We start from the raw sequence: 17,918 nt of genomic DNA on the forward strand, positions 1-17,918 counted from the left end.
CGTAGCACCATAGTACAGACATGTGGTAATGATGGTAGTGTCATTGGCATATGGCAACTCTGTCAACTCCCTCATTCTGGACTGTAGAGAGTGTGGAGGAAGATCCTAGTGTCAGCCTCATGCTGTGTTGATTCAAGAGCAGGAACATCCATAACAGACCATGCCGTGAGCACCACACTCTTCATCTCTTCTTTGAATCCACCACCCAGGTAGAGATGAGTGGGGCCAAGACCAGGTTCCAGTTGTTCATCCGCACACCACTTATCACAAAGGAAGCTCAGCAGGTTTGCTTTGTTAGCAGACACTGCAAACAACTCCTTTGGATCCAGAGCTGTGTACTGCTCACTGACTTGATACACTTTCGCTGGTTTGGATCTGGCATATCTCTGTTCCTGCTCAGCTGACTTGAGGCTGGTTGTACTGTATCTGTCACAACAGAAGTGTATGATATCAGTGTCAGGAGGCACATCATTCAGCAGCAGGTGCCTGTATCGCTCAGTGATCACTCCAAATCCTTCTCCTCTGTGGAAAGTCCAGTGTCGTATGGCGGACATGGCATCTACGACTACTGCTGTCTTGAGGCAGTCTTTCGGCAGATCAGGGATGCTGCTTTCTTTGGTTTTCTCTTTCAAGATCTTCACAAGGCTCGCCTTGGTCCCTGTACTCATTCTGCCATCTTCCTGGAAGAGGGATGGGGGAACAATGTTGAGTTCTGCACCACTGGCAATGATCTGGGTCATGCGCAGAAGGGCAGTGACTTCATTGCTCTTGCAAGGTGAAGAGGTTTTCCCAGACTTCTTTGGTTTCATCCTGTTTTGTGTATGAAAGGTGTTTAGCTTTACAACACTTGTCTTCTTCTGGTCACTGGACAGTGACTCTGACAATGCCTTCAAACCAACTGCTTTCACACTTGTCAGGTTGTCCTTGACTGTGGGATCTGCACACTCACCAGGAGATATATTGATCAGGGATGGTGTGGCTGTAGTGAATGGGTTGGTCTCTACTGCTGCCATGACCTTGACTACCATCTCTGCATCCCTGTTGACACGACTCCAACCAGATTCATGGTGGGGGCTGGAGGAATGGAGGTGCAGCGTAGACTTGAGCTCTGCAGAGATAGCTGCAGTGAGTGGTTGTGTGTAGACCCACTTCATCCTGGCAGCACGATTGAGTGTAATGTCATCCAGACCACTTGCCTCCTTGGCATCTGCATTATATATCTGCTCCAGAAGCATGTCAGGAGAGACACCATTGTGGTTGCCATCTGCTCTCCTTCCAACAAATGCACCTGCCATCAGTGCTTCATGTGCCTCAGGGGCTGTCTCTGGCAGTTGCTTCATCTCAGACAAATACAGACGCAAAGACTGCTGCCCATATTTGTAGTGTCCTGATGCAGTGAGGTAAGGTAGCATCCGTGCTGATTCACAGAGATCTCCTGCCCAGTAACCTTCCCGCTGGTAGTAGATGAACCTGTGGAGAATGTCTGACATCTCCAGAAAGATTGACCAGAAAACTGCAGAGATTCCTGGAAAAGTAACATCTGTTCTTGTAGGATTGATATATGTGGACGTGACATCTGGATGATCACCAACTTCTCAGTAGCAGTGGTGTCTTTCTCAAACAACATCTTCACAACATTTTCTACTTGTGACTGCCAGTGTTGTGTTTCTCTGTCTGCTGCACATGCCTCAAATGCTTTCCAGTACAAGCGCCACATGTCATCACTGAGGATCCTGAGAGCATGCATGGTTTGATAGTGCTCAGCCTTCTCACCAAACATCTTCTTGACAGTCCCTTCCTGAAACAGACCAGCTGCAACAAGAATACCCTCTGCACCTGCATCCCTGATGATCTTGCAAACAGCCTTCATGTAGTTATGAGCTTGGTGAAATCCTCCCAGCAGCAGGACTACATTGCAGAACTCATCTCTGTGCTTGTCTTTTATGGCAACTGCGAGTTCATATGTAGCCTGATCTCCAATGATAATGGTATACTTGTCTCCCAGTGCATGGGATGTCTTGATCAGCCATTTAATTTCTTCTTTCAGGACAGCAGGATCAGTTAGAGATGCTGGGATGAGAGGAAGATAGCCAATGATACTGGCCGGTCTGTGTGGGTGGAGGTCTGCACAGAAGGCAGAAAAGCCAGGCAGTCCTGCTTCTGCATCTGGAGGAGCATCCAGCAATTCTGAAGTTGTAGCCATTCTTGCTAGATGCCATGTAAGTAACAGGTCTTCAGCTGTGCCTAAATGCCTAAACAGAATAAGATCTGGTGTTGGACGTGCAAAAGCCACTCTCGCCAAATGGGGATACCTAAATGACGGGGACGTTGTGTGTGACTGCGGCATTGAACCACAAACCATGCAACATCTCCTGATATGCCCCCTGCACAACATCGGACTTGGCAGAGTTTAATGAGAAGGGACAGCAATGTGTTCAGCTGTGGCTGAACCACATCTAACCAAGCCCTGTAACTGACTGCCTTGTGGACAGGATAAGAAGAAGCTGTGCCATCTGAGGAAGTATCCAGACTCTCTAGCTTCTCATTATGCTCAAGGGACCTGGACCTCTGCCTGTCTTTAGCGGAGACGTGACACATGGGAGCAGGTACTGAGAGAGTCTTCTTTCTGTCCAAGGTAGAAGTGGGGAGTCTGGCACCCTCCTGGACACGCACAATCTTTTGGTTTTCAATTATGATTGCAGTGGTGGCATTCAAACTCCCACCCTCCAGTGTCTTCTTCTTCCAGTCCAGATTGTCCATGGCAAACACATGGGGGATCTCACTGTTTTTCATCATGGTCTCTGGGATGTAAACACCATCAGTTTCAACCTGCTGCATGACCTTCTCACTTTGTGCTGTCAGCTGACGCTGCATACGTTCATAACTGATCCCAAACCCCAATCGGTTGTTCATCATAATGAGTGATGTACTACGTGTCTGGTTGAATAAGTGGTAGATAGTGACTATGCCCAAAGGTGTTGATACGCCAGATGCTAAGGTAACGCTAATGTAGCGTTAGCATGTTTGTGTAAGGTGTTGATTTAGACACTTGGTGTTGGAATTGTGTTCCGTTAGGTAAAATGGTTATTATCCTCTATTAGCTGAGTTTCTTCCCGTTAAGTGGGTATGCCACATTAATAGGTTGTTAAATATTAACAAGCCCTGGGATGGTGTTTCTTACAATATGCTGCGTCTGCCCCCGGGGGCAATCGCGCTCAAGAGGTTTTAAAGTGTGAATGTCAAGGTGGCATGGTATTCATCTATACAGCACTGCACAAACAAAAAGATTACACACATGAAACACTTAATCAAATGATAATAAATATATATATATATATTGATTAAATGAATAATACTGTAAAACTGATTTACAAATTATTAAAGAATTGTTGCTTACAGTAACAGTGTTGGCTAGCTAGCTAGCTAGCTAGCTAGCTTAAAATCCTCTCACTTGCTGGAAAATCTGTAAACATTGAATCAATTCAACTTAGCATCGGCAGCAAACCTTGTGTATATGAATGTAAACCTGATCAAAATAGGATACATTAATTTGCACAAATAATAAAAGGGTATTGATTTGACATTAAGTTGAACTTAATGTCAACTTCCAGATAAGTTTAACTCAGTTTGCCTTGTCTTATAAGTAGTGCATGACATTAAGGATTTTGGGAGATGGCCCTGTGGGCCATCTAAGCTATTTTACAGATGGCCCTGAGCCATCGGGCAGCCCTTAATGTCGAGCCCTGGCTTATAAAACACATAAAACCTTCAATTAAAGGGTTTTGCAAAGAAAGTGGCGGCCATTTTGAATGTTGCTGCCTTTAGCTTTTCAGTCTGTAAACTGAAAAATCTGTAAACATTGAATCAATTCAACTTAGCATCGGCAGCAAACCTTGTGTATATTAATGTAAACCCTTCAATATGTTATATAGAAATAATCTTTTAAGTATATTTACCCATTTTGTACACAGCAAACAATCCAGAGGACCACAAGTGCATTGCTTGAAATGGATTTCGCTTTGGAGAGACAAAAAAGGCACAGCGCCATCTAGTGGCCTTATTGAGAACAGGCTTAACCAAGGCATCACCTGAAAGCTTATTTTCTGCTCTTTCAATAGGTTGGCTCAGTTTGTCTTTACTATGAACTGTCACAGAGATATTCAATCAGAAAGAGAATGATGGCATCTGATCGAGCCAGAATATTTGACTTTTTTTCATATAGGGGTTGCATTGTTTCGACCCTCACTGTAGCTTTCCAGTAGCTAGTTGACCGGGTTGTCCACCCAGGTTGTGATCCTTGAAGGTCCTAGATATCATTTCTGGTGGACAACCTTTTACAACATTCCATGTCTGATTTCCTAAAAAAGTGGGTTTTGCCCCCTGGGTAAAACGTAGAATCAATGATTTAAGATGCAGCATTTAGATCTTAATACTAAGGTATGTCAGAGAGGAGAGGTTTACATGTGTATCAATGTGTCTACTGCATGTCTGTATTCCATATACAACATTCTTTAATTTAGTAGGACTTTCCCATTAGCAAATGATACATTAACTAATGACTGTGTTCAATAAACACAACACATCCCTCTGGTTCAGTGGTAGACTCAGGCTGTGTGTGAGGGGCTGGCACGGAATAACATATTCAAAACAGTATCAGTGCTTGGGCAGTGGTGCCAGCATAAGGTCTAAACCCCAGATATTCGATATTTATATAACTCATATATGACTCAGGTAAATGAACTTTCTAGCAGCTTATTTGGCACTGCATCACATCTCCACTGGCAGGGCACCCTATTGGGCACTTTTTCTTTTGGCATAACGATTTACGGCACTTTCTCAAATATTTTCTTCCAGAAAATAAACCAGCAGGTACATTTTATCAGTTTTTATATAATAAAAAGGCACCCTTAAGGACACTTGATCAAGTTGTATTTGCTGAGAGTGGACTTCATTACGTCTCTCCGCTGTAAGGGCACTCTCAAGGTACTTTAACATGTTTTCTCCACTGGAAGTGCCACATCCTGGCCCTGGCTGATCGCCTCACTCCCTCACCTGTGTATTTTCGCTCCCTGTTAATCACCTGCCTGGTCTCAATGAGCCTCAGCTGTCCCTAATGATCACTCCTCACCTGTGTATTTAGTCTGTGCTGTTTCCTTGGTCAGTGCCAGTTCGTCTTGTCTGTATAGCAGAAAGTGCTCCATGTTTCGCTTCTGACGTAAGCTGTTGTTCTAGCTGCTTAGCATTTGTACCGACCTAGTTGGTTGCTTCTCTAGTAGTTTTCTGCCAACTGAGTTGGTTGTTTTTCGTTACTTCAAGTCAGTACATTTTTTGATCATTGCCTGTTTTATTTTTACCTTTTGGATTAAACGCTTGACTAAAGACCTTATTGCCTGGTTGTGCTCTTGAGTCCTATTTTTTGCTCGTGCCCGTACTTGTGCTTGATAGGAAGGGCGAATCCGAGGGACAATTTGACACATGTTCTCCCTTAGAAGGACACTCTCGAAGCCACTTTATCACATTATCTCTTCTCACAGGGCCCTCTCTGGGTAACGTTTTCTCCACTGGAAGAGCACCTTTAAAGACATTTGATCATATTATTTTCACTAAGAGGGCACCCTCAATGACACTTTATCACATTTTATTTGCGTAGAGGAGACTTTATAAAATCTCTCCGCTGGAAGGCCACCCTTGAGGGTCACTTTATAAAATGTTCTCGACTAAGAATCCACCCTCAAAGGCACCTTATCAGGCTTTATCTGCTTGACGGACACCCTCGAGACCACTTTATCGTACTTATCAATGGAATGGGCACCCACGAGGGGGTCTTCACAATTTTTTTAATGTTACTTTATATTATTGTCTACGCTTAAAGGGCACCGATACAGCACTCCATCACGTTTTCTCCACTGGATAACTGTTTGGAATAATACAAACCTTGGTGCAGTTTTTGTGCATCTAATGAGTCAACTATGGATGACATTGTTACTGCAACTGGACTTTCTGGATTGTATTACATGACTCACTGTACCCGCCCACACCAAGGAAGTCCTTGTGTTGCAGATGTTTCCGGCATGTTTTGTACAGAAATCAGTGAGAATTGAATGGCAAATGTCTACCCATCAACCACCATGTCTGAAACCTTCTGTTGCAATTGTTGGCTATCTTATTACCTCTGCTGGTTTTGATGGTTTTGTTTCTGCTTTGGTTTAGTGACCTAACACATACTATATTCTGTTGTCATATAATCTTAGGGTCTTGTATAGAGGTAATCCAATGAGTTGTCCGCTGTGTTTCCTAAATTCTTCAATAAGTGCAACAAACCTCACTGCAAAACATATGTGAACGATGGAGGAAAAAGTCAGTTCATGTCGGGTGTTCCTGGATTTAAACTAAACTAATTTGCATTTCTACAATTGAGAATGATCAAGTAACTATGTGCAATGTGTTTTTTCAAAGGGACCAACCAACAGAGAATTATCACCCAACTAAGCAGTTTTCTTTAGCTCCATAAAGCCTTTTTACGGGTCATTTAGGGGTTTCACTGCTTGCAGCTTTACTGTGTGGTTTAATCTCAGATAGTTTGCAGCAGCAGATCGCTGTTTTCAACCCAGAAGCTCTGATAAACTTCACGGCACAGTACAGACATCTAGCGGGTTTAGTATTTGTCATAAACTTAAATAAGCCGGATATTACCTTTGTTTTAGACAGAGTAAATATGGGACTTTTATTCATCAGGTGATGAATGGTAATGTGGCTCTGTGCCAGCTGGATGTGTTAATGACAAATATTTGCGTGTTAGCCATTACAGCTTTAAAGAATAAGGATATGTTAGTGTTGTGTTTACCGTCTTATTTGGTGCCCCCTAGTGTCTAAAACAAATGAATGAGAAAACTATTTCAATTCTAGTTTCTTTAACTTTATACTTTTCATTTTATAAATGAAAAAATCCACTATACACACAATACACATGGATACAATTTTGAGTGGGATTTTCAAAATAATATGGAAATCAATAAAATAATATGATGGAATACAATCATTTAGTTATGCGCCAAATGTAAACAAGAAACTATAATGAGTGCTAGAAGCTGGCAATTTGTATTGTAATGATAAAATATGCTACAGTTGGATAATGACATTTGTTCATATCAATTACAAACCTAGTGGATTAATGACATTCAAATTATGAAAGTATGCATTCAAAATGTAATGCATTTATATTAGAGGTGGGTTAGATAATTAAGTGTGGGTGTGCATGCATGTGTATAATTTGAAAATACTGATGAATGTACTCATCAATCTTAGGAAGATAACACAAATGTATAAAGCAGATTTATAAATATGCTTATGTGAGTAGGTGTCTGTGTATTTTCTCTGGTTGCATACTGACAATGATGTGTGAAAGGGAGGCTGTTTTGAGCCCTAAACCTCTCTCTCTGTGGGAGATGACCAAATGAGTTCCCCACACAAGATGGAACCCACATGCACAGAACACATGGAATAGGAAATCCGATTAAAATGCTCCAGCTGATAAAAGAGATGAGTGCATAGCGCTCCAAGTGATTCCCAATTTCACACCTCAACATGTCTTTGCTTTCAGGGCGAGGATAGTGTGCAGTTGGAAAGAGAACTGCATATGCAATACATCAAATCCTATTCAGTATGAAAACAAACTGTGTGTCTAAACTCTGCAGATGGCTGCAAAAATATCTCAACAAAATGAAATATTGTCCAGATTCTCCCTCCTAACTCCTGCTTCTGTTTCAAGGTCCATAATGTGCAGAGTTGGAGCTGATAGCACGAGGTTTGTTCCTCCATCATCATTGTTCTCAACACACTGTTCCGACTACAGGATCATAGCCAAGTCTCTCCCCTGGAGCCATAAATCACTTGTGCTGCTGTTGGTGAGCCTGCCTGTTGGTAAGCTATTGTTCTACAGACGTGTGCTGTATTATCTCTGACTTGAATGAGGATGAGAATTCGGTATTTCATTCTCCTGATTCAAAAATGTCTGTGATATTTGTCCTCCTCATTTTCTAAGCTTTGTTCTCCTCACATGTTCATTCAAAACCTTATATTACATTCCTCATCATTAAAGGCAATACAGCAACAGCATTACATTTAAAACCACCATTTATTAGATGTATTTGGCCTTTTAGGGGCAAGACTTCACAACATGCTGAAAACCATTCACATATGGACACAGCCTTCTTTAGCTGTCTAAACATAACCAACAGTAAAACGACTCGTGATTTCCTATGGAGAGCGGTGCCACCTAACTGGGTGGAAGTGAAACCTTGAGCGTCACCTTCCGCTCAAAATCGTTGCACTGAAAATAGAAATGCATGGGATTAGTTTTGTGTCATTAAGATAAAGCAACACTTTCTCAGAATCAAGCAAAACTAAGAGTTCAAGAGAAAACAAAGCTGAGTCAAGCAAAATACATTTTATTTAAAAAATAAAACTATAAATTGCAAACAAATAATTTGTGTAATCATGTAAACTATAAGTATTTTTCTTTGTTTTAACATATCTTTTTGTTTGCAGTTCTCTTTGCTTCTTTCTCAATGATGAGACTTTTGCTCTCGCTGCAGCACTCTCGTTTGCGCCGGTTTGTGCTCCTTCATTTTTTCGATTTTGACACAAACGTCCCAGGTGGGCGGGACTTTCAGGGGTGCGTCCCCATTGGCTACTCCGTTTTTGAGTGACAGCCCATTACACCACAGATCATACAGTGCAACTCATGCAGCAAACTCCGGAGTCCACTCGGCCACGTTAGTGTCGGTGTCTCCTGGGGAGTTTTCATGAACATATTGGATTTATCTTATGGATTGCTGTGCATTATACTTGTGATGTGTAGTTTATACTTTATTCCAACTTTAAATATTGTAATACCTGAACACACTGCTGCTGTTAAATAATTTCCCAATTTGAGATTGATAAAGTGTCTGTCTATTTATTTTATAGATTAAAAAAACACATGTATGTATTTTCAAGCTAAAGGTGATGCACAATATAAACTGTATACTGTTATTTTTTCAAAGACATGTTACATTTCAAAAGCATATATTGCTATGTTTAGGACAAACAATTAAAAACTGCTTTAATTTAACAAATTCTACAATATAAAAGTGTCAGATTTGCTTTATTAAACAGACCAGACCTAGGTTGCATACCACATCTTACTATGTTGGTCTGAAGAGCTGAAGCATTCATACACAATGGATAAAACCGGTGTTGTTTCATTGTATATCCTGTGAGAAAATGATATACATTTAGCATCACAAATTCGACCTACTATTCCTAGCCTGAGGAAGATATGAATAATCAACTGATTTGAATGGAATCACTAACATTTTCATGTAGAATAAAGACAAAAGAGTGATTATACAAATAAAATGTATTGACATTTGAACCAGAAGATGAAGTCTCAAAGAACGTTTTAAATATAAGGACATAAAACAAAAAGGTGGATAATAATAAAATCTATTAAATGTAAAGACATTTGGTCAAATTAAATGACACTGAGCAAGTGATAACAGCAACACCAGCATGGTGCTGTCCCATCAGAGGAAGTGGGAACAAATATGAAGTTAACAAATAAAACGGTGGACGTTTAGGTTTTCATACAAAGAGAAGTAGTAAACTCAGCCTCCATTGATTTTCATATCAGGGGAGGCTGTAGCTCAGTGGATAGTGTGCTGGACTTCGAGTCCCACTGCAGTCAGCATGTCGTTGTGTCCCTGGGCAAGACACTTCACCCCAAATTGCTCCTGTGGCGATTGTCCACAGTACTGAATGTATGTAAGTCGCATCTAACAAATGACATGTAATGTAATATCAAATTAGCGAGTCAATACAATAAGCTATCATGGCTTATACTTGCATATCTAAACAGAATCATGAAAGCCTGTTGGTAGAGTCAGGCACACGAGTCTGGTTGAGTGTGTCTGCCGGTGTCTGAACGCTCACTCACTGCTCGCTTTGTAGCTAACTGTCCCTGCTGTTAGGCTACATTGTTATGGATCTAAAGTTAGCAAAGCTAACTTTCATAGCACAGCTTTTCTTTACTTCTCACTTAACACAATAAAGAAATAGACCGTATAGTACAGCACAAATAATACAAATTATCAATACTTACATATATTTTCAGTTGTATTATTATAATAATTGAAATGCTGGTTCTTCCGGGGGTCTTCTTCCCATGCTCAGCTACCACACCTGCACTGTTCAATCGCCGGAGGACTGGGCTGTCACTCAAATAGCCAATGGGGATGCACCCCTGAAAGTCCCGCCCATCTGGGAGGTTTGTGCCAGAATCGAAAACAAAAATGAAGGAGCGCAAACGAGAGAGCTGCAGCGAGAGCAACAGTCTGATCATTAAGAAAGACGCAAAGAGAACTGCGGACAAAAGATGTGTTAAACAAAGAAAAAATACTTTTAGTTTACATGATTACACAAATAATTTGTTTGCAATTTATAGTTTTATTTTTTAAATTACATTTATTTAGCTTGACTCAGTTTTTAATAATCTCAACTTTGACATATGGTACCATTCTGGGCTCCTTTTGACGCTCAACCAATCAGATAACAGCTTTATGTAGTGGTGCAAGCTAGCATGGAAATAACCATAGACATAAAACCAAAGAGATAACACTTAGGCAGCTATTTTGGTCACAAGGCTCTGCTAGCAACCTTGCGGTGCGTAAATTGCATATCATGTGACAGCAGCTTAAAGATGTTATCATTTGCTTGTTTGATCTTGCAGACACAAAGCGACATTAGCATTCATCTAGAGCAGGGGTTCCCAACCTTTTTTCCCAAGAGCCCCCCCAAATGACTCCTGTTGGAAGTTGCGCCCCCCCCCCACAACAGCGGTAATTAAAGTTTAAAAGTCTCAAAAAAGCTACAACTACTGTCACAAACTGGATGAATGTGAAGTATGTTGTTTAAAGGAGGATGAAAGCGTAATTAAGGAGCACTATTGGAGTGACTTTGATGGTATTGGACTCAGGATTCATTCACTTGGATTCCCGCTATATGAAGAAATGAAAGGACGGCGCAAGTGGAAACAATTCACAAAGGGAATTAAACTGTTTAAAACACATGCTCAAAGTAAGCCGGATTTTGCCGATGTGTTTATGTGGATTCAAAAGTCGTAAATAATCTGATCTGATGGAAGCAACTGACAAATAATCCAACTGAAACCGGCATGGACAATGACTATATTTTAAAAATGCACTTATCCAGACAAGCCCGGTTTGGACACTTTACGGGCAGAAGAAACATTTCTATTAAAGACAGAATTATACATTTATGTCTTTGTATGCCTTTATTAGCTACAGTACTAACTTGAATTTGTATTAAAATTAATTAATCACATTTTTCTATATTTGATTGTAATGTAGAGACAAGGCTTTTAGCGGCAATCATGTATTGCATTACACTTATATGTAAAAAAATAAAAAGGGCGCCCCCCAGGTTGGGAACCACTGATCTTGAGCACTGGTTCTCAACAGTGGGTCGCGGACCGTTTCGGATGTGTTATTTGAAGGCCCTATTTTCTAACGCTGTGCATGCAGTAGGCATTGGACTGAAAGTACCGGAGACCATAAACGGTTTTTGAAAACTTCTGTCACGTAATGATCATCCCCATCAAATCCCCGGTTTGTATCCCGGTAGGTGAACAGGGACTGGTCATACAACACCGGGTGATTCCCTACCGCTACAATGATTTTGTCCTCCATTTTTGGAACATGAGGAAATGACCTGCGATATGGCTCTCCCAGCATATACGCGGTTTGATTGGCTAGCGCTTGTACTGGCAGATTTGCATTAAAGGGATTTGATTGGCTGACGCTTCCGTCGAAGTTTCAAAAGTAGAACATTGCTCTATTTTTGAAGCGAGCGACGCTCCCACAATGCAGTTCGGCAAAGCGAGACGTCACCCCATTCAAAGTGAATGGGCAGAAGCGTTGAAGCTTCAATGCACGCCACCGTCTGTAAATGCCGTAAGGCTGCTTGCTGAATAGGCTTTTATAATCCACACAATCCGACAAACAGTTATGCAACAAAAAAACTGCTTGCCCAACACTTCCTCGTTTCCACATTCCCTTAGAAAATGTTCAGTCAAACAAGGCTTCAATGGAGAATCTAGCTGAGGAAAGAATATGTTCCTCTTGTCAGTTATGAAACTTTTTTCCACTCACCTGAGGAGGAAATGACTAATAGAGCTGTAAGAAAAAACTATTTGTCCAGCGCCAAATCAGGAAGTGGTAGCCAGGGGGAGCATGCTGTATTGATAAGGATGTCATGGGGAGAGTGGTCTTTAAAGTGTGAAATATGGTTCATCCCTGAGAGGTGAAATAGTTTTCCACCACATTATTTGGAGTCCCTCATTGCCACTGCACAGTGGCAGTGCCAGTGCACATGCTGCTGCAGGCCAATAGGAATTCATTACTTAGCTTAGCCATTGATTTCCTCCTGCTTGGAAGGATGCGCCAGAGAAATATGAACAGCTTTCAAGATAAATTGCCAGCACTCAGAGGGAACTTGAAGGACATTTTATAATGACAATACTGTGCTCGGAGGCACATAGAGTTGGCTCTCTCAAACACTGTTGGCTTTAACATGCTTCAAATGTTTGTATATTCCAAAAAATGAAAGCAAAAATGTGATAAATATGATTGGATTCCTTTAAATAACAAAAGCTCATTAATCATTTGCAATAGTTCTGTTTGAGAATCTATCGAGATACATTCATAGCTGTGAAATCTCAAGTGGTAGATTACAGCTTAATCAATCAAAAACCATACAGCAGTCAGAGTCATATCATCAGTCATATCACATGAAGGCTCCTCTAGTGTTATCTCTAACTAGGTGAGAGGCAGCGGGTGCACATTAATAGGCATTAACGCTATCATGAGCAAGACTTTACAGCAGGGGGGCAGCAGATTGGCTCATTAAGAGTAATCACTCCATATAAGACTTCATCAAAAATAAATTTGCACCGGACCATTAAGATTCCCTCTGAGGCGGAAATATCAAATGCAGAAAACCAACAAACATTGTTTACAGTCAGATGTGTCTGTATTAGACATGCTTGACAGAAAAATGAAATCAGCATAATAAAATCACATTATATTGCCCACCCGTCACCCAGTTTATGAAGTGTGATGAAGCAGCCAAAATGTTTATTTGATGCATATTAATTCAGGTCAATGAGCCAGTGTGTGTGTGTGTGTGTGTGTGTGTGTGTGTGTGTGTGTGTGTGTGTGTGTGTGTGTGTGTGTGTGTGTGTGTGTGTGTGTGTGTGTGTGTGTGTGTGTGTGGTGTGTGTGTGTGTGTGTGTGTGTGTGTGTGTGTGTGTGTGTGTGTGTGTGTGTGTGTGTGTGTGTGTGTGGCCTAGCATTACTATACTTGTGGGGACCTAAATCTGTTTACATAGTCACGTGTGGGGACTCGCCGTCCTTATGGGGACAATTGGAGGTCCCCATGAGGGGAATCATTAATTTGAGGGTGAAGACTTGGTTAGGTTTAGGGTAAGGGTAAGGGTAAGGTTAAGGGTTAGGGTTAGGCATGTGTTGGTTATGGTTAAGGTTAGGATAAGTCTCCAGGAAATGCATGTAAGTCAATGTAATGTCCCCTGAAGTGATGTATACATGGTGTGTGTCTGTGTGTGTAATTTACTTCAGCACTGTCAGCAGAGAGAGGAAGACTAGTTGGGAGTTTATTTCCTTTATCAAATGTTGAAGTGCTTTGCAAAGTGGATAAAGAATAAGCGCTTTGTTGGCCAACATGCTGGTAAGCTCCATTATAGTGACAACTCCATGACAGCTCATCAGCCAGTACGAGCTGTTCTTTATTGTGTGGGAATGGCCTGCAGCAATATCACACTGACCAGCATCTTTGGGGGGAATTAAATAACAATGCAGTGGGTGAGGAATGCATCTATAGATATTTTTCAACATATTTCCTCACTAAGGTTTGTTAGCTATGCCAGCCACAAATAGAAAAAGCTGTGAACTTGTGAATTTAGGGTCAGAACATGGTTGGACTTCATGGCAATAATTCAGGAGTCATGTTATAATAAACTAATAAAAAAAGTTGCTTACCAGTTTGTTATGCATTTTTTAAATTACAATACCCCAGCCTTTTTCACGCAAGAATAAAGGTAACAAGTAACTTAAACCTGTGATAAATCGTGAATAATCAGATTATTATTGTGATTACAAATGTTTTGGATTGACCAGCGACTTTGGAGGAATGCAATGAGAATATAGTGGGTGAGGAATGTATTTATTGATATTTTTCAACATACTTCCTCACTAAGGTTTGTTAACCCTACGGCTATGCCAGCCACACATGTAAAAGCTGTGAACAAACAACCAAAAAAAAGCCAAAAAAACACAAAAAAAGAGCCACATATCACAGCTGTCATTCATTCTTGTAGAGTGTGCAACTCAATCTTGACAGGATAACAACTGGTGACTTCTAGAATTGTATGAGTAACATTCTGTCTTCAGACTTCTCTGTTTCAGTGTGTGTGCTCTGTATCAATGCTCTGTAGTTGATCTGACTGAAATTGTGATTTTAAATCTCAAAACCGCTACAGTATCTGTCAGGCAGAAACTTGGGACAAGTAATTTGACTGACACCTTAAAACTGAACTAACTGACTGCTAGGGTTAACTTTGATTTAAACATTGTAGAATACTAAGAGCTTTATTGAGTAGGTGTAACTGTATTAAGGGTTAAACTCATAACTTTATAACTTAGGGTTTAATGTAATTGTAAAACCATTGGGCCACTGAAAACACAATAGCAACTCAGGAGGGAGCCAGTCTCGATTTCCTTTTGAGGGCCACCAGCTGCAGAGAGTTAACTAATTAAAGGGGCGTGGCCCCACATCTGTGAGAACTCAGCAATCAGGTGTCCATTTTTAGGTAGCACTTTCCTGGAGCGTCAGACAGACGAAGACTGACAAAGACAATAGAGTCCTGCTGGAGTCTCTAAGACTGACAAATACATTAGAGTCCTGCTGGAGTCACAAGGGAGGCAAAGAGGAGGCAAATCCTACTTTGATTGAGCTAAGTATCGCTGGTGTTTTATTTTATTTGGTTGTTTAGCCCCTCATGCTATAATCATGTGTTTTTCTCCATTCCTGTTCATGTGTCTTCTCGCAATTATCACTGGCCCCGTGTATCTCGTAATCGATACAACCGGCCTGCTCTCGTCTATCCCACATGCTCCTCTGAGATCCAACATCTAGTTTCAGGCGGCCTGTGGAACTGCCAGTCAGCTGTTCCTAAGGCTGACTTCATCTCTGGCTACGCCTCCCTGCAGACCCTGGATTTCCTTGTTCTCACTGAGACCTGGATTACTCCATCCAACACATCCACCCCAGCAGCTCTCTCCACAGCATACTCCTTCTCCCATACACCCAGACCCACTGGCAGAGGAGGTGGCACTGGTCTCCTGCTCTCTCCCAAATGGAGCTTTTCCCTCTTCAAGCTACCTAACTTCGCTCCTTCCACCTTTGAATTCCATGCCGTCACAGTAACCCATCCTATACAATAACCATTGTTGTTCTCTACCGTCCACCAGGCGCCTTGGGGGACTTCTTGGAGGATTAGATCATCTCCTCTCACACATCCCTGAAACTGGCCCTCCCGCTGTACTTCTCGGAGACTTCAACCTCCAGACAGGGAAGATAGACGAACTAACATCTCTGTTAACCGCCTTTGCTTTCTCACTGTCTCCGTCCCCACCAACTCATAAAGCTGGCAATGTCCTTGATCTCATATTCTCAAGGAACTGCTCTACTTCTAACCTCTCTGTAAACCCACTCCACACATCCGATCACTTCTTCATTTCATTCTCTCTACCCCTTTCCAAACATAACAAACTAATCTCTTCTCATCCTGCACTTGTCCGCCGTAACCTCCGTTCCCTCTCCCCCTCTACCTTTGCCTCATCGGTGCTCTCAGCCCTCCCTTCCCTGACTCGTTCCAACTCCTACCTCCAAACTCTGCTGCAGAAACTCTCCTCTCTACTCTCTCATCCTCTCTGGACTCTCTCTGTCCTCTCACATCTCTGAGTCCTATTTTTTGCTCGTGCCCGTACTTGTGCTTGATAGGAAGGGCGAATCCGAGGGACAATTTGACACATGTTCTCCCTTAGAAGGACACTCTCGAAGCCACTTTATCACATTATCTCTTCTCACAGGGCCCTCTCTGGGTAACGTTTTCTCCACTGGAAGAGCACCTTTAAAGACATTTGATCATATTATTTTCACTAAGAGGGCACCCTCAAAGACACTTTATCACATTTTATTTGCGTAGAGGAGACTTTATAAAATCTCTCCGCTGGAAGGCCACCCTTGAGGGTCACTTTATAAAATGTTCTCGACTAAGAATCCACCCTCAAAGGCACCTTATCAGGCTTTATCTGCTTGACGGACACCCTCGAGACCACTTTATCGTACTTATCAATGGAATGGGCACCCACGAGGGGGTCTTCACAATTTTTTTAATGTTACTTTATATTATTGTCTACGCTTAAAGGGCACCGATACAGCACTCCATCACGTTTTCTCCACTGGATAACTGTTTGGAATAATACAAACCTTGGTGCAGTTTTTGTGCATCTAATGAGTCAACTATGGATGACATTGTTACTGCAACTGGACTTTCTGGATTGTATTACATGACTCACTGTACCCGCCCACACCAAGGAAGTCCTTGTGTTCAGATGTTTCCGGCATGTTTTGTACAGAAATCAGTGAGAATTGAATGGCAAATGTCTACCCATCACCGCCATGTCTGAAACCTTCTGTTGCAATTGTTGGCTATCTTATTACCTCTGCTGGTTTTGATGGTTTTGTTTCTGCTTTGGTTTAGTGACCTAACACTACTATATTCTGTTGTCATATAATCTTAGGGTCTTGTATAGAGGTAATCCAATGAGTTGTCCGCTGTGTTTCCTAAATTCTTCAATAAGTGCAACAAACCTCACTGCAAAACATATGTGAACGATGGAGGAAAAAGTCAGTTCATGTCGGGGTGTTCCTGGATTTAAACTAAACTAATTTGCATTTCTACAATTGAGAATGATCAAGTAACTATGTGCAATGTGTTTTTTTCAAAGGGACCAACCAACAGAGAATTATCACCCAACTAAGCAGTTTTCTTAGCTCCATAAAGCCTTTTTACGGGTCATTTAGGGGTTTCACTGCTTGCAGCTTTACTGTGTGGTTTAATTCTCAGATAGTTTGCAGCAGCAGATCGCTGTTTTCAACCCAGAAGCTCTGATAAACTTCACGGCACAGTACAGACATCTAGCGGGTTTAGTATTTGTCATAAACTTAAATAAGCCGGATATTACCTTTGTTTTAGACAGAGTAAATATGGGACTTTTATTCATCAGGTGATGAATGGTAATGTGGCTCTGTGCCAGCTGGATGTGTTAATGACAAATATTTGCGTGTTAGCCATTACAGCTTTAAAGAATAAGGATATGTTAGTGTTGTGTTTTACCGTCTTATTTGGTGCCCCCTAGTGTCTAAAACAAATGAATGAGAAAACTATTTCAATTCTAGTTTCTTTAACTTTATACTTTTCATTTTATAAATGAAAAAATCCACTATACACACAATACACATGGATACAATTTTGAGTGGGATTTTCAAAATAATATGGAAATCAATAAAATAATATGATGGAATACAATCATTTAGTTATGCGCCAAATGTAAACAAGAAACTATAATGAGTGCTAGAAGCTGGCAATTTGTATTGTAATGATAAAATATGCTACAGTTGGATAATGACATTTGTTCATATCAATTACAAACCTAGTGGATTAATGACATTCAAATTATGAAAGTATGCATTCAAAATGTAATGCATTTATATTAGAG

This window comes from Pseudochaenichthys georgianus, chromosome 21 (assembly GCF_902827115.2).
Source record: "Pseudochaenichthys georgianus chromosome 21, fPseGeo1.2, whole genome shotgun sequence".
Lineage (NCBI taxonomy): Eukaryota > Metazoa > Chordata > Actinopteri > Perciformes > Channichthyidae > Pseudochaenichthys > Pseudochaenichthys georgianus.